General features: G+C 38.8%; 1 protein-coding gene and 1 pseudogene across 1 annotated transcript in view; one reads left to right on the top strand and one right to left on the bottom strand.

Moving 5' to 3' along the window:
- The window catches only part of IMMP2L (inner mitochondrial membrane peptidase subunit 2), an 885960-nt gene that overhangs the window by 171971 nt on the left and 695296 nt on the right, over nt 1–18693 (top strand).
- On the bottom strand, nt 1592–2281 carry LOC115509087 (annotated as a pseudogene).

The following is an 18693-nucleotide window of genomic DNA, read 5'->3' as shown; positions in this document are numbered from 1 at the left end:
CACTTATTTTTAAAAAGATTGATATCATTGCCCTCTTGTTTGTAATGAATACTTTTTCTAGATGCTTTTAAGATGTTTTCCTTTGCCTTAGTTTTATGTTTGACTGTAACATGTACAGGTGTGATTTTCATGTTAATTTGCCTAGTGTGGTTCACTGAACTTTGTGGATCTGTAATTTTATGCTTTTCACCAAATTTAGAAAACATGCTTCCAGTATTTTTATTAATTACACATAAAGGAAATAGAGGGACCACTCTCACTTCCACCTTGTATACGTTCTGGGAAAGATGGCACCATAAAATGATTACTAGTTTTAAGCATATACTTAATTTTATAGGGCAGCACCCCAAATTTGCAGCTTACTGAAAATTTTATGGGACCAGTTGGTACCATAAACTGAACCAGTTTTCCAGTTTGTTCTAAGTTCTTGTCCAGCCTGGCAACTCCTAAGCCACTAACGATTAATCAGTGTATACCCTTACTTCATTCCATGTCTCCTAATGTTCTTCCCAGTGGAAGGTTTTCTCTTTACCATTGTGTTTCGGGGACACTAATGAGTGGTGGTGTTGTATAGTGGCCACTCACACCTAGCTTTTACCAACTCAGTGTAGATCCTTTTGTGAATGAATGAGACCCATCATTTTTTCTCTTCCATTAACTGGTCAGAGGGAACTTCTTATGCCAATTTATACGACTGCAGGAGAAGTGCTCAAGGAATAGGGCCAGATACTATAGTAGTCTGAGTCATCTGCTCATTCAGCTTAGTTGTGGCCGTGTTCCCAGTCTTGTAGGGAGTGGACTGCTATTGGGCCCATCTAGTTCTATGGTTTGGCGAGTCGGATAACACCAGTTTTTTATGGGTAGTTTGATTATTCACATAGTCACTTGATATCCCATGGGCAGGTGTTCAGTCTCTACCAGGTACCAGTAGTAAATCAGGAGAGCAATCTTAATAAGGCCCCCAAAACCACATGTGATTAGCACTAACACATTGCACTATCATACTGACCATGTAGCTGTACAGCGGTTGAAAGGCACTTTCACATGCTTTATCCCATGAGACACAGTGTCCTTTCTGCTGGCCTCCCGTGTCTACAGATGTGAAAGACCCAATGTGAAGGCAGGCCCTCTTCAAATCAAGGTTTCTTGGAGGACCTGGCCATTCCTGTGGCTCGGCAGCCTGTGTCCCAACTACTGCTGCTACTACTACTACTACGACTACTTGTTGTTGTTGTTGTTGTTGTTGTTGTTGTTGTTCTTCTTCTTCTTCTTCTTCTTCTTCTCCCTCCTCCTCCTCCTCTCCTTCCTCCTCCTTCTCCTTCTCCTCTTTTTCTCCTCCTCCTTCTGCTCCTCCTCTCCCTCCTCCTCTCCCTCCTCCTTCTCTTTCTCCTCTTCCTCTCCCTTCTCCTTCTCCTCTCCCTCCTCCTCTCCCTCCTCCTTCTCCTTCTCCTTCTCCTCTTCCTCTTCCTTCTCCTTCTCCTCTTCCTCTCCCTCTTCCTTCTCCCTCTCCTCCTCCTCCTCCTTCTCCCCCTCCCTCTCTTCCTTCTCCTCCTGCTCCTCCTCTTTCTTCTTCTTTTTTTGAGGAATGAGAATTTAATGTTGGGGAAGGAGGATGCTTAGGTTATAGTCTCTGGCAGGGAGACACCCTGGTTCTGCCCTTGGGCCAGCAAATGCGGAAGCAGGGAGTGCAGGGCCCAACAGACAGGGGTATAGCCCAGGCGGCTCAGATTCCCATTTTTGTACATTTCATGGTGACTTATGGTACTGTCTGAGTGCAGAAAACTAGGGTCGGCATCCAGAAATTGAGCCTGTGGGTGGCCAGCCAGTGCCGTCTGGACTAGCTCATTCACCCACTGGTTTTTCTCATGAAGTATATTAGGGTGCTGGCTCCTGGGAAGCAGGCCCAGCATCATGACTTGGGCCTGGGCTGCCCTTGGTTCACCAGTCATCAGTCACTTGCTCTGCTATGGGCCTAGGTTGTTGGTACCCACCCAGACCACCACAATCTTGGGCTGGATTCGTTCCAGCTCCACATTCTCCAGCCACTGAAGCACATGTTGTATGCTGCCACTGCCAATGCCAAAGTTAAGTGTGTGAAGGGGAGAAAAGAGCTTCTGCCAGATCTTGCACTGGTGCATTAGCTGGACCAGAGAGACCCCAATGAAGACGACTTCAGGTTCCTTATCTTTGCTGTCGACTATAGACCAATGGTGCAGGGACATCCAGAGTCTGACGTTTTGCACCAGCATGGATTGCTGGCTGGGCTCTCCTCTCCATTCATATTGGTGCTGCAGCTCCTGTGGGCCCCAATGTCTTCTTTCAAGGGAAATTGTGGTATTTGAAATAACATAAGCAGTAGCAATCCAAGATTTGGGTTACAGTTCAGATTAGAACACCAACCACTTGGTTTTTTTCCTCTCCATTAGGGTGTCTGCTCAAATGTCATTTTGCCATTAAGTCCTTCTTTGGCCGTCTTATTTAAAACCCCTATTTCCTACACACCTTGCTTTATTTTCCCAGTAGCACCATTTGACATACTATATATTTTATTTATTTTATTATCTGTCTTTCCCATAAGAAAAAGCTCCATGAAAGCAGGACTGCTTCAATCCCAGCGCATTGCATATAGAAGGTATTCACTTAATATTTGTTGTTGAATGAGGCCTTAACAGAACTCCTCCAAATTATCTGAGACTTCATTTCCTCAAGTGTAAAATGGAGGGGTTTAGAAGTACTTTGTGTGCTGTCATGTACTTTATAAGGTGCTTTGCCATTATTAATAATTAAGTTAGAAATTCATTTTTGCCATTATTAATCAAGTTAGAAAATTCATATTTATTAAATATAATCTGTATGCTTCCTAACATACTTTAACCAGTTAAAAAAATATGTGTATAAAATACACTTTCTGAAAATCTGGGGTACAACCCCAACTGCTGGCTGTCTTTGGGGCCTCAGTCCCACTGATTGCTTCATGACTCATTTTCACTGCCTGTGGATCTTCCTTCTAGCCTTGTGATTTAAAATTTCCCATAGCTCCAGGCCAAACAGAACAGTGATTGGCTGAGGAGTCAAAAGATTGCTCCTTGAGTTCTTCCAGTCTGGGCAGTAAGATTACTTCAGATTGGTTATCCATGATACAAAATCCTTCTAGGTCTCTTTTTCTTCTACTTTTCTTTTCTTTATTTGCTTTCTTCCTTCTTCCGAAAAAGTCCTGCTGGTGGAGGACTGCTGGGCCCAGTTGCTGCCCCACAAAGTGCTGTAAGATTTCAGGGGACGAAGAGATGAATTGTGGCTTAGAGCAGGGACCAGCCTGGACAAAGTGCTCTGGTCGAGGATGCACAGGTGAATGTTTCAACCTTCATCTGATTTACTAGGGAAGATACAATTGAGTAAGTAAGGATTTAATAGATACATAAGCAAGGCCTATGAGAGCATAGATGAGGCAGTGATACTTTAACTGAATGGTTCAGAGACGGCTTCCTAGATCAAGAAGGTGACATATGAAATAGATATTCATGGACTTGAACATATTGAAAGAAGGAGAGAGGATTTCAGGAGAGTCAGACTAAGGAAAAGAAAAATGAAAAATAATGAGGCAGAAAAACTTTGTGTAAATTTTCGTTTGTCTGTTACTAAGGGCTTTTGAGTAAGGGAGTTTTAAGTTAAGATTTTGATGTTTTAATTACCTACTTTTACCCTTTCTGCTTTCTGCAGTTCTGGACTGAAGAATGGATTTATAAAAAAGCATAGAAGCCATCAGGGAAATAAAGTGCTGCTTCATAGCTGAAAGAATATTTGGTAACCTTTAATCTCTGGCTTTTCCAGGGAAGGTTGTTGGACAGTGAGGCTTGGGTTTGGAGGCTTACCTGTGTTTCTTGCTCCAATGAGGTACAACCCCCTTACCTCTTCAATTGTAAGTGGAGAGACTCAGGCAGAGATGGGGTGAGGAGCTCCAGGTCTGATTTTTTTTTTTAATCACACAAAATGATTATGACTGTGTTGCTAGGAGTATAGACCCTGCCTAGGCATTCATGCTCACTAGTCCAAAACCAGAAATATTAAGAGTAGAGGTAGAGGGAATTCTGGGTTCTCATCTTTAAGTCACAGTCGTTCTACCAGATGGCTTAAACTGTGGCTCAGTGTGATAGCTGGGACTCTTCCCTTGGGAAGAAGCTTTTGAGGGTCTATGTGGAGAGGAGGAAAGCTCTGTCCCACACCTACCACTCCAGATGTACGCAGGTGGAAATCCTAGAGGGACCTGAGGGTTTCCTGCATATGATACACATTAGCCTCCATTTCCTCCCTTCTTTTCTCTTTAAGACTAATGATAATCACTTCTTACAGGGTTTTTGTTTTGTTTTGTTTTTAGAGCAAAGTAAATCATGGGCCATGGAGTAGATGGAAGTTGACTTGCTCTTAGTGTGAAGTCTGTGCCTTTGGCTTTAGTGCATTTACTGTACATAGGTATGAATCAGATCCATGGAACCACCTTGGACCCACATTTGTGGTTACCATTAACCAAAGGAGCCCAGTGATTACTTTATAACCTGAGTAGTATTTTAATACTGAGTTTCTTTTTTTAAAATGTTTTGTTTATTTTTGAGAGAGAGACAGAGTACAAGTGGGGGAGGGGCAGAGAGAGAGAGGGAGACCCAGAATCTGAAGCAGGCTCCAGGCTCTGAGCTGCCAGCACAGAACCCGACGTGGGGCTTGAACCCGTGAACCACGAAATCATGACCTGAGCCGAAGTTGGACGTCTAACCGACGGAGTCACCCAGGCGCCCCTTAATACTGAAAGAGTTTTTACCTGCATCTGAATTGATTGCCATCTCTTTAGCCACCTTCACTTCCATCTTTGGGGAAGAGATGTTTTCTCCTAGTCAAAGTTGCCTGTGCACCTGTGTCCTAGGTCTTCTCCTTCCCGAGCTCCTTAGGCTTTTGTTCCATTAATTATTTCATTGCTTCCCTTTTAAACTACCCCTCTGTCCTGATTGCTTTTCCGAGCTTTTGAACATATTCAAGTCTCCCTCGAGTCAAAACAAGAAGATGAAAGCACCCAGACCCCTCCCTTGATTCTGTGCTCACTACTTTATCATTCTTTTGCTCACAAGTAGGGTTCTAGAAACAGATGTCTTTACCTATCCTCTCTACTTCCTTGCCTCCCCTGTGTTCTACACCACTCTGCTGGGATCACCTTCATGAAGTTCATCCATCTTTGTCTTGTAAATGTTAAATGTTCTTCCAGTGCCTCTTTGAAACTACTCTTCTTACTTGATTCTAATGAATGTTCTCTTTTGGTTTCTGGGACTCTACCCTTCATGGATTTTTCTCCTTCATATTTGCTTCTCTCTCTGTTAGGGGACTTGCTCTCTATCCTTTCTCTCCTTTTTAGTGTCCTTAGTGTTCTTATTTGGACTCATGGCCCTTATCATTTCTACAGCCTCCCTGTGAATGCTCGGAACCCCTCCTAGGGATCGTCTGCCAATTATATATAATAACTCCAAACTTTCTAGCTTCAGCTTGGACCTTTTTCCTGACACCCATTGCTTCTCAGATATTCTATTAAATATCCTAGACCATAGAAGAAGATAAATAAAGGAATGTCCAAGAATGAGATGATAGATACATGTGATGATAACAGAACTCTTCCTCTTCTTTTATGTGCTATTTCAGTTTGTGATAACAACCTTGACTCCATTCCCAGCTCAGAATGTTGATAAGCATTTCAGACTTCCGTTTGGCTCACTATAGCACAACCAGCACGGTACATGTACCTACCATATCCTAGGCATGCAATGTGATGTTTAGATGAATGAATGGATACATGGCTTCTTCTCCCTCATCCCTTATATCCAGCCAACCACCAAGTTTTGTTTCTCTACTTTGTTTTCTTCTCTTGAACTTTTCTCTCCTATTCCTCTCCATTTTTACTGTTCTGGACCAGACTGTCATCTTCTCTCGTCTTGGCTATTTCAGTAGCCTAACTTTGGCCTCATCACTGCTAGTGTAATTTCCTTCTCTAGTTCATCATCTGTACCATTACTATTCAATTGAACTTTGTTATGCAAGCCATATATGTAATTTTACATATTCTATTAGCCACATTTTAAAAAGCTAAAAGAGGTGAAAATTGATTTTAATAATACATTTTATTTGATCCAGTATATCCAAAATGTTATTTCAACATGTAGCCCTAATCACATTTCAATGTACTCAACCTATATATACCCTGTTCTCTTTTTCTGGAAGCCTTCTATCTTTCTACTGTACAAACTTTTTCATATGGCATCAACCTGAATGCTGTTTCCTTTATGAATCCTGCCTTGAGTTATCAGGCAAATTTCATATACTTGTGGCTTTCAAGGTTTTTTGCCCATACCAAGTAAGAAGCATATTTTACACTGTGGCCAAGATATGTGTATATGTGTGTGTCTTCCTATATTTTTGTCTACAGCTATACTTAAATCTCTGTGTCCATACCTAAATTTATATCTATGAAAAGCTGGAACAGAAGTTCAAAACAGTGTTTTATTTCATGAGGTACATTATAGTGTTTAATCCATTATGTTAAAAAAAAACTGATTGTAACTGATTATATTGACTCTAAGGCTCACAAAATAAGTCAGAATACCTATTTTGAAAAACACAGGTCTATACTGGTAGCAATCTTACACGTGAGTCTACTACAGCATTTACCAGATTTTATTATTTTGTGTATGTGTATGTGTGTGTGTGTGTGTGTGTGTGTGTGCGCGCGCATATATCTCCTACCCAGACTCTATATATCCTTCTCTTTTTTAAAAATCCTTATATTGTTTCTTTTTTTGTGACAAGTCCAATGCCTGGTGCAATGTGTGTGCTCAGTACATATTTACTGACTAACTCAAGTCTGGAAGAGCTGTTCACATGGGTTCAAAGGCATCACTTTAACCATCAGTGTTAATTAGCTACAACAGTTTGTGCAGTGTTGTCTCAGCCCTCGCTGACTGAAATACAAGCTCCTGGGTGATAACAAGGTTTTCCTATTCCCAGTTCTACTTATATCTGAATAAGGATATCAGATAAGGAGCTGAATATTCTCTTCTTCTGGCAACATGGAAAATGGATAGCAGTGAGAACAACTTCATGGTTTTCACTTAGAATCCACTCAAATACTTGAGAGAAACAGGTCTCTTAGTTTCTATGAAGGGAGCCGAAGTTAAGTTTGTACTCTGAGGTTAGCAAATTGTGCCTGGTATTTAAAAAATTTTCTGATGACATGATACAATCTCAGAGTATATCAGAGATAAGCCAGATGGCTCATTTCTAGACTAGCTTTACTGCTAATTAAAGGGCTAATTTTTCTCTCACAAACTCAAGAGTGTGAATATATTTTTTGTCAAAATACTCAATAGCCGGACAAGCTAAATTGGTTCGGGAAAACCTAATTGGGTATTTTCCATCTTGCAAAACTCTGGTGCTTGTATTTAAGAGAGCCTGGGGAATAGCTGTTAGTGAAGGTATTGATTACAAGTCTGCTGCTTTTTAATAGCTGTGTATTAACTCAAGAAGTTGGATTTCAAGAGACTAAAATTTTAAAGAAAAATAAAAATCTAAACAGAACTAGTCCTTTCGCTTCTCCTTAGGTGAACAGTTTTGCTTTTATTACATTCTGAGTGCCGAGTGCCATTTCCAGTCTATGTGGGGAGGCCCACATGACAGGACTGCTCTTACTTTGACCAAAGATCATTATCTGGCTGGAGCATGTTCTAGGAGTCAATAAATATATAATATGCTATTTCAGATTCTTTGAAGATATTAAGTATAATCTCATTTTGAATGTTTGGAGGTGTTTCTTAATAAATATTAAAAACCTCTATTGGCAGGGCCTTAATATGACAACTAATAAATATACTATCGAATAAGTGTTAACAAGAAGATGTTTTACTCTGAAGTGTCTTCAAATTATTTAGGTGAAATAATAAAGTATCACTTTTTCCTAACAATTAAATTTGTAATGATGTAATTCTTTCCTGTTAATTTATATTGAGTATTATACTTTGGTTTTTGATGGAGCTATTTTTTCCCTCTTCTAGTAATTTACTTAATATTTTTGTTCAGATAATTCCTAATACTAAATTACCTGTAGAGTTGCCAAATGCAGCATATGTATATATAGTATTTTTCACCTAAACTTTCTGTATGTGTATGAATCTTTTTATGAATATTGGGAAATATTTAACGAAGGTCTTGGCTTAGAAAGTTGCTATTTCATCCAAAAAATCCAAACTTGAACTGACCTACTTTTTTTTTACTTTCTCTTAAAACGAGTTCCTGTTTATTTGATGAACAAATAGTTTGCATTTACATACTAAACAGTTTTGTTATTTAGGTTTTGATAATATGTGTCATTTCAATATCTCTGGAATTTTCTGTTTTTGAAGCTGAAAGCCTTCAGGTACATAATTATTGTTAATTATTATTCTTTGAGAAAATGACTTGGCTTTCCACTTGCCTTTCAGCATGGTTACTTTCCACTCTATTCGCGTGATAAGGGAACTTTCTTTTATGGCTCAGTGAAATATCAACAGTGCTTTTCTGAGGTGTAGCGATCTAATGTGAGATTGTTTTAGGTGCAGTGTTACAAAATTTTATTTTGCCTTGGAAGCATCATGGCCTATCGTTTAACTGTAAAATGACTTGTATTTAAATGCCTATAACAACTGCAATCCTGGAAAATGGAATAATAATTTGAATACTCTCATTAGATAAGTCCTTTGACTAGAGTATACATTTTCATTTACCTATCAGTTTAAGTGGGAAGCTGACGTTGTACATGGTCTTTCTTATCTCCAACATGACTTTTTCTACTGTAAGGTTTATGAGAAGCTTTCAGTGATATTTTATTTTTTAATTCTGGTCTTCTCTTACTGTGTATAGATGCCACATATCTTGTTCTTCAGTTAATAAACAGCTCATATTCTACTGTCTCATTAGCCTTTCAGTAAATGGGATTCAAAATGGTCTCATTAGCCTTTTGATAAATATCATTTTAATTAAATATGGATAAATATGGAAAGATCTACTGTGTAACAATTCAGTAGTAATTACAGTGTATTTTATATTATTTTGCATTATTATGGAATTGTGTACCTATTTCTGTTGCAGAATAATTACACCATTAGGAGTCTATACTAATCTGTTTTTTGTGTTTATAAAGATCACAAGTTTATCAAGTAGGTGGCTTGAATTAATTTGATTTCACCTTTATCAGAGTGCTAATGAAATTGATAGTGTTAAGTTCTCCAGTGCCAAGAAGTAAAGACCTCAGGTTTATATAACTGTGCTGATTCTGAAAATTGATTTGTTGCTTTGTAAATATAGGTGTTTTAATGCAAATGAATATTATAAAAATGCTTTTGCTTCAGTTCTTCAGCTACTCATTAAAATCTTTTTACATTCCAGAAGTATTGGTTAAGAAAGGAGCTTTAAAGACTTTTTTATTTATTTATTTAAAAAATGTTTTTAGGGGCGCCTGGGTGGCTCAGTCGGTTAGGCGGCCGACTTCGGCTCCGGTCATGATCTCGCGGTCCGTGAGTTCGAGCCCCGCATCGGGCTCTGTGCTGACAGCTCAGAGCCTGGAGCCTGTTTCAGATTCTGTGTCTCCCTCTCTCTGACCCTCCCCCGTTCATGCTCTGTCTCTCTCTGTCTCAAAAATAAATAAACGTTAAAAAATGTATTTAACGTTTATGTATTTTTGAGAGAGAGAGAGACAGAGTGCGAGCAGGGGACGGGCAGAGAGGGAGACACAGAATCTGAAGTGGGCTCCAGGCTGTGAGCTGTCAGCATAGAGCCCGACGTGGCACTCGAACCACGAACCATGAGATCATGACCTGAGGTAAAGTCAGAAGCTTAACCAACTGAGCCAGCCACACCCCTAAAAAAATTTTTTTTTAATGTTTACATATTTTTGAGAGAGAGAGAGAGACAGAGTGTGAGTGGGGGAGGGGAAGAGAGAAAGGGAGGCACAGAATCCAAAGCAGACTCTGGGTTGAGAGTAAATCTTATTATCTCAATTATTTTCTCAAAAAAATTATCCTTGAAGGCAGGTATTGTTATTATAATCACCCAAGAGCACTGTGATAGTAAATGGCAAATCTAAGATTAAAATTAGGTGTTTCTATCTTTAAAGCTCCTTTCTGGGGCGCCTGGGTGGCTCAGTTGATTGAGCAGACTTCAGCTCAGGTCATGATCTTGCAGGTCTTGAGTTTGAGCCCTGCATCGTGCTGTCTGCTGACAGCTGGGAGCCTGCAGCCTGCTTGGATACTGTGTCTCCCTCTCTTTTTGTCCCTCCTCCACTCACACTCTGTCTTTTTCTTTCTCTCAAAAATAAACATTAAAAAAAATTTAAAAAAAATAAAAAAAAAAGAAAATTGAGTTGAATGAGTAGGCCTCAGGAAGCATAGAAATAGATACAGCTCAGAGTTAAGTGGCAGTAATTTGTGAGTAGTTTCCATGGCAGAAGTGGGGTTTGAAGACTTCCCTGATAGCCCTATTAGAATGACATAAAATGGGGAGGGAAGGTAGGGTTTGGATGGCAGTTCACCATCCAAAGGGTACAGGGTATGAAGAGCATCAGAGATTTCTACTACAGAAGGATGTTTTCCATCTATAGTATAATAGTGTAGAATTCAACGGCATAGTATTAGTCACAAAGTTGTACATTGACCAGTCCAATCAATTTTATAATACTTTCATAACCCCAAAAAGGAACTCCATATCCCTTAGCCATCACCTCCAAGCCATCTCTCCACTCTCAGCCCCTAACAGCCACGAATCTGCCATCCGTCTCCATAGATTTCTGCATTCTGAACATTACATACAAATAGAATTATACAACATGTGGTTCTTTGTTATTGACTTCCTTCACTTAGCACAGTATTTTCAAGGTTCATAATGTTGTAGCATATGTCAGTACTTTATTCCTTTTTATGGCTGAATAATATTATTCCATTATAGGAATATACCACATTTTATTTATCAACTCATCAGTGAATGGACATTTGGATTGTTACCCCCTTTTGCCTATTATGAATAATGCTGCTATGAACCTTCCACTACAGATTTTTGTTTGACTACCTGTTTTCAGTTCTCTGGGGTATATAGTTAGGAGTGGAATTGCTGGATCACATAGTAACTCTATGTTTAAACATTTGAAGAACTGCCAAACTGTTTTTCTAAAGTGGCTGCACCATTCTATAATCTCGCCAACAGTGTAGGGAGGTTTCTCTTTCTTCACATCTTTGTTAATGTGTTAAATGTCTTTTTGATTATAGCCATCCTAGTAGTGGGTGTAAAGTGGTATCTCATTGTGATTTTGATTTGCATTTATTTGATGGCTATTGATGTTGAATATTTTCATATGCACTGACTTGGCTATACACACACACACACACACACACACATGCATGTGTATACACACATGGCATATGTATACACACATATGTATACACACATATGGCTATACACACACACATATATGTAGTTAGGATTTTTTTTCACTTTTATAATTTTTTGAACTAAAAACCATGTCAATTTTTTTCATTTTTTCCTTTTCATTACTTTTTATTCTTTATAATTTTGGGTGAGTGTGTAACACAAAGTTAGTTACTCATAATTTCTCTGTGAGCTGAGTATTATGCCATTAAAAAAGAAAAAAGGAGCTTAGAGAAGATAAGTAATTTGCTTAAGATCACAGAGCTAGTAAGTGGTATAGGATTTGAACCCAGGCCATATTAAACCCAGGGCTTGGTCTCTTAGACATGACACTGTAATAACGTATTAGGTCATACATGTTCTTAAGTTTATTGTATTGTTGTTGCTAGTTTGCTTTACCTGCCTTCACGATCTTAGAGAAATAAAGACGCTTAAATTTCAAAGGGATCTCATAGTTCATCAAGTGTCACTTCTACCTGATGTGGGTGATCGGTCCACAGGTTTGTTAAGGCCTGGTTGTTTAGCCAGGATCGCATGTTGTTTTACACCTACATCAGAATCAACTCAGTTGTTTGTTGGAATTGCATATTGGCAGGCTTCACCTCCGACTTCATAAATAAGCCAGTTGTGTACTGGGCCTAGGAAACAAAATTTTAAGAGTGTGGAGTGAGAACCACTTCTTTGGTGGCAGGAGTGCCACCATCTCACAAGACCGTTATTTTGTTTGATGCTTTTTCATGTTTGCTGGTAGCTTTTATCATTCCATCTGCCTCTCCTCTACAGCAACACTCAATAAGCCTATTCTCTTTGATACTTGGCAAACGTACCTCTTGTGTGCTGATAGAGAGGACTTTTAGTCTGTAGTTTCCATCCTGGGAGTTCTGCTGAGTTAATCATTCAGTTAAGAATCTCTTGCTCAGCACCTCCCGAGTAGGTGGGAGACAGCACTGCTATGCATGACCTCTGCTGTGAAAGAGGCAAAACCCTGGTAGGAATTTTAAGCATTAACCCAAAATATTCAAGTCTATTTGATCATGGTATCATTCGTAAATGTACCCAAAGTGCAAGTTTCATATTTTCTTTTTCCTGAAGACAGAAGTGTAGTCCTAGTGCTAACAGTTTTACCTGATTTCATGTAAGAAGTTTTCTGGACAATGGGATAGTTACAGCTCATATCAGATGCAGCATCCAGTGTCTTTGCACCGGTGATAACCCCTACACTTTGTTTTCTCACTTGGGTTACCAAGCTAGGAGACAATACTATTAACGGGTCAGACTCATGTGTTCAGGCTCTATTAGCCTTTGATTTACGACCCAAGCCATTTTACTTATGTCTTTACTAGTCTGACTCTCAGGATTTGACTGTCCTTTGGTTTTAAGTTGATGAGAACTATATGGATTGCTTTCTTGCCTTAATACTGTGAAAAATGCAGGGAGCCTTATGATGCCTTGTACATCAGATGAGTTGTGATTGTTAGATAAAAGGACAATAATAATGTGGAGATAGCATGGACTTGCAAAAGTGAATTTTGTAGAATTGCTAAGCCTTGTCAGTGTTGGATTTTTTTTTCCTCCCCAGAAATAACTTACCACCACATTCTATAGCTTTTTCTCAGGCATTCTCCTATAAAGCCATTCTTTCCTTCCTGTTTTTTTTTTTTTTTTTTTTAACTGACATAAGCCTAGTCTAGGACCTTAGCAGCTGCAGAGTGATCAATAGTAGGAAAGGTTAAAAAGGTCAGATGTGAATTTATTACACAAGTATTCTCTTGATTTATGCAAATGCATTGTCAACAGGTTACCAATTTGCATTATTCAATATTTATAGGCACTTATGACACTGTCAAACTCTAGCATGTGAGCAATTTTTAAGGACTGGCTTGTGCTTGGATAGTTCAAAGCAGCTCCCATTAAATAATTTGAAGTGACTAAAAATGAGGGTTTGGTTTTTTTCAGGAACTAAATGGGGTCTTCACTGAAGACTAAAGTGGAAAGGGTCAGAGCGAACCTAGAATCAGAAAGAGTACTTAGCAATTTTTCCTCCATGATTAACAAAGCAGGAACAGGAAAGCATTTTGAAGCTTTGATTTGGTTCAAAACAGTGTTTTCTAAAACATAAGCCATTCTTGTCCTTAACTTAAAAATAGGTTAATTTAAATCACTGATGGATTTCCCTGTGTTCTTCGTTCATTCTTAGGAGTCAGTTGATTTATGAACCACTGTACTCAGCAGAGGAGAAATTAATTTGTAAAATATGTAGAATCAAATCTTGCTTTTTTTTTTTTTTTGGTGTAAGAATTCATTCTATCCTCATACCATCCCTGAAGGCATTTTCCTTTAGTTCATAATCTTCACTAACCTATTTGTCTCTTGGAGGGACTTAAAAGCATTAGCAAAAGTAATAACTGAAGTTGTCAAGAAAAATAATGAATTAAAATCTACCCCTGAGCAGTTTTGCAAGTGGCAGAACATGGAGCATCAAGGAACCAGGAAAGGGGATCCTGACTGTATTGCCTCTTTTCTACTTAGCCCTACTTTGCAGCATTGAAAGATAGTTTTCTCTCATTTACCCAGTGTTTTCCTCAATTTTATGTTTTTACTACCTGATATTTGCCAAGTACATTTACAAACATCTTCTCATCCAGTTTTCAAAACAGTGCTGCCTGGCTGGTGGTATCAGCCTTTATTCCAGCATGCCACACTCCTTGACCTCTATTATAGTAACTTTTCTGTCCATCTCTAATATTTTTTCCTTTTCATGGAAAATGTGTTTTTTTTCCCCTTTCCCTGGCATATAGTTGCAGAGAAGTTTAAGAAATACTTATTTAACAATCACGGTGCAAAAGGCATGCGATCAGTCTTTTCCTATATGTGGTGGGTCCCCCCCACCATCATGTATGTCACTTTTAAGTGTTTTGGGGTAAATCATTTCCTTCTGTGTAATGAGAAAACTAGACAATTTTATTAGGCCACTTCCCCCAACAAATAAGAAGACAGAAGAAATCAACACTGATTTTCATTTTTATCCTGACTAGTCATTTACTTTATGTATATAGATTTATGGGTATTTGTGACAGGAAAATGAAACTGATCACAAATTCTGACTGCTCACGTTTTTCTATGTTTTGTTTTACTAGTGTAAAACAATAGTGTCTCTTAATATCCATGCCCATACATAGAGTTCATGACCTCTTAGGTAGACTGGGAAGGAAGGGGATGGCTATTAGAGCTTAAATTTCCTTAGATATTTCTCATATACCTCCCCAACCACACACAGAGTTTATTTTATTAACAACTCACATTAATATGGAACATGTGTTATAATTGGTGAGCAAATATTGATACATTATTATCAACTGAAGTCTATAGTTTACATTAGGGTTCATTTTTTTGTGTTGTACAGTTTTATGGATTTTGGTAAGAGCATAGTGTTATGTATCTGCATTATAGTATCATACCTTCCTGCCCTAAAAATTCCCAGTACTCTACCTATTCATCCCTCACTCCTTCCTACCCCACTCCCCCACCTCGTGAACCCCTGTAACCACCAATCTTTTCACTGCCTTTTGTTGTTGTGCCTTCTCTAGAATGTCACTTTGTTGATTTCATACAGTATATAACCTTTTCAGACTGGCTTCTTTCACTTAGTAATAGGCATTTAAGATTCCTCTATGTCTTTTTATACTTGAGAACTCATTTATGTTTATTACTGAATAATATTCCATTGTATGGATATGCCACAGTTTGTTTATCCACTCCCCTATTGAAGAATATCTGGTTGATCCAAGTTTTTGCAATTAGGAATAAAACTGGTATAAACATTTTTATGCAGGTTTTTGTATGGACATGTGTTTTGAACACATTTAGGCAAATATGATTGTTTATACCTTTTTAACACTTAGGAAATTAGAATGCTTATGAATATTTTAGAGCCTTAAAATATTCCATATAAAAGATAGAAAACATGGTCATTAAAATGATTATTATGTGTTTGGTTCTGAAAAATACATTGCGAACAATGGAAACCTTATAGAAATAATCAGAAAAGCAGTTAATTTTGAATTTTTCAAATTGAGAATGTATATTTTATATGAAGTGTCATTATGGAAGTAAAAGAAGCCAAAGTAGCTCATTTCAGAGCAGTGTTCCAGATTGATATTCATAGTTTTTGGTAGCATTTATGTGTTTTGAATATGTTAATTCTGTATATTGTGAGTCAAGCCCTTCTTCACTCCCAAAAGACTAAAATCTGTGAAGTCTAGGAAAAATAAACAAAAACCAGCATTAAAAAAAAAAATATATATATATTAATGTTTATTTATTTTTGAGACAGAGAGAGGCAGAGCATGAACGGGGGAGGGTCAGAGAGAGGGAGACGTAGAATCGAAGCAGGCTCCAGGCTCTGAGCTGTCAGCACAGAGCCTGACGTGGGGCTCGAACCCACGGACCGTGAGATCTTGACCTGAGCTGAAGTCGGATGCTCAACTGACCGAGCCACCCAGGCTCCCTACAAAAACTAGCATTTAAAAAAAATCTTTTGGATAGTCTTCACAAACAATGTGAAAGTATTCTCAGTGTGTGGAGTATACAGTAATTAACAAAAGAGACAAAAATCTCTGCCCTCAGAGGGCTTACATTTTAATGGGAGAAACCAAGAAATAGATTTCATACCAGATATGTATATATCTGTGTACGAGATATTTATAAGTGGTCATGGGAAGCATAAAGCAGATAAGAGGGAGGGAGAGTCCCTGGTTACTGTGGGGTTGTCTCGCTGCCCACAGAGCCGTGTGGGAATTAGATATGGCCTGGCCTTGGAGCTTCCCTGAAAACTGATGAAAAAGGGAAATAAAGGGAATAATAAGATGAACTGTGATGATCCCCAGGACTATAAACTTGGTAAGGTTGTGAGCCCTGCTGAGAGGCAGGGAAGGGCTGTCAGTTTTCACTCCTGTCCCTGGCTGCATAAGCTGGGAGGGGTGGTCCTACCTGGAGCTCCTGCCTTCTCCCTAGAGTTTATGCCGATGGGGTCCCAGGAGTCAGATGAAGTGATATCTTATTCAAAGTATGAAAGCCTCAAGGCTCCTTTGTGCAGGTAGAAGCTGGTCAGGAGTAGATGAGGCTTGATTAGTGCTTTGACTGTGTCACCTGTGTCCCACTTGTGTATCACTTCTCTGCTCTCCTTGTCATCTGCTTCATTCTAAGGTGACTCCTGTCATATCACAGATATGCCTTCTGCCCACTCATCCACATAAAGAAGGATAGAAAGAGATGGCTGTCCTTTCTTTTATGTGTCTCCAGTCTCTTACAGAAGTATTCACCCTAAGACAAGTTTATCCCAAAGTTTTCTATGCCGTGTTTTGTTTTGTAGTTGCCTGCAACTTTTACATGTGAGGCCAGAGCAGAACCGTCAGGCTAGGAGTTGTGCTGTGCTCCTGCTCCTCCCTGGCAAGATTGGGAGGCTGAAGCTTTGGAAAGTAGTTGCCAGGGTGATTGCTTTCTCATCCAGAATAGTGGTCATTTGTTAATGTAGTCTGAGTTTCACAGCATGGAGATGATCCCTTATGGTTGACTAGCTGTAGTCTAAGACATGCCCCTTTGCAGTGCATATTTGATGCCGACTGGCTCAACTTTCAAAGTAGATATATTTCACAGTGTGTTTTGTTTGGATGGATGTTTGTTTTGCTTAGCTTTAAAGAGTAGTTTCTCAAGCTGAGCTTGTTTATTCTAAAACACATATACACATACCCGCCTCTTCACAACATTTTGAATTTTAAATTTCTAGTATATGCCATATATATTTGCCTCCTGTGTCTTGAAAGAAATGACCTAACTTCGTGGCATGACTTGTGAATTAAGTTTCTATATATACAGCCTCTCTGGTGAGACAGTATCTTTATTGCTGAACAGCCCATGGAAGGTGCCTAACAGTTACGGTGTGTCTTAGAAACCATGTGTCACCTATTATGCCATAGTCCTTTTTCAAAGCGTACCTTATGCGTATACCGTCAGGTGTTTTTTTTTTTAACTTTATAAATCATGTCACCCCATTATCTTTACCATTAACTGTAGAAAGGCAAGCAAAGATACATAGTCATGGAAGGACTGGACATGAGAAGTCTGTTCCACAGAGTTGCTGCATTACAGGAGACTGATCAGAACCCTCGTTAAGACCTTCACTCCTAAGGAGAGGGATGCAGTGCATAAAATGATGCAGAAGTGTGCAGTATTTCTGAGAGAAGGCAGGGCACTAGAATCCAGGAGGCTGTGGCAGCCACGAAGAAGGCATTACCACAAGAGAATGGGAAAGGGCACACAGAGAAAGAAGTATCTGGGTAAAGGACAGAGCACACGGAGAGGAGGAGTCCAAACATGGAAGACTGAGTGCCTCCTCCAGTCACCGTGATTCTGAGAACAGGGAGAGTCTGTTCTTCCTCACCTCGTCTTGTATCCTTTCACACCCTGAGTTCCCTGACAGACTCAGAGTGAGGTTTCTTTTCTTCAGCTGCCCGAAATTGCTGATGTCTCACAATTGCTTTTTGAATAATAAATCAGTTTTTGAAAAGTGATAATAGATGACTCTCAAATAAAGACCTTGTATAATAAAATAGATGGTCTAGAACAAGGCTGAAAAATACCAAGTAGGGAAGTGGAATCTCTGAAAAAGAAATGAGATCGTAGGTTTTTGTGTTTATTTTTTTCTTACCATGTGGCAATTTTACATACATGGTAAGCGCTCAAGAAACTAGCTAATAGCTTAAGTGAGGAAGAAAAGAGGTCTCTATACTAACCTGGCTTAAGAGAGCTCACTAACCTACTGCCTTTTATATCAGGTTGTTAAGAGGCACTGATTCTGTGTAGATTTAGAGAAACCTATCTTGATGGTGGTGATGCCAACTATATTCACCTCCATCTATGAATTTCTCTTTGTATGTTAATGTCCATTATTATTTCAAATTTCCCAGTGTTAAATATCTTAAATATATATATATATATATATATATATATATATATATATATATATATATAAACCTCACAGGGAAATGATTTATGAACAAGGAGACAGCAAAGAATTTGAAAAGTGTCTCAAAAGGTATTTTCTGTGTAATTTCCATAAAATTTTATCCTATTTTGTTCACTGATACATACCAGATGCCTGGAAGAGTGCCTGACACATAGTAGGTACTCTGTAAATATTTGCCTAATGGAGACCTC

This window comes from Lynx canadensis, chromosome A2 (assembly GCF_007474595.2).
Source record: "Lynx canadensis isolate LIC74 chromosome A2, mLynCan4.pri.v2, whole genome shotgun sequence".
NCBI lineage: Eukaryota > Metazoa > Chordata > Mammalia > Carnivora > Felidae > Lynx > Lynx canadensis.
The sequence above is the reverse complement of the archived record's forward strand: the minus strand, read 5'-3'. Positions and strand labels throughout refer to the sequence as shown.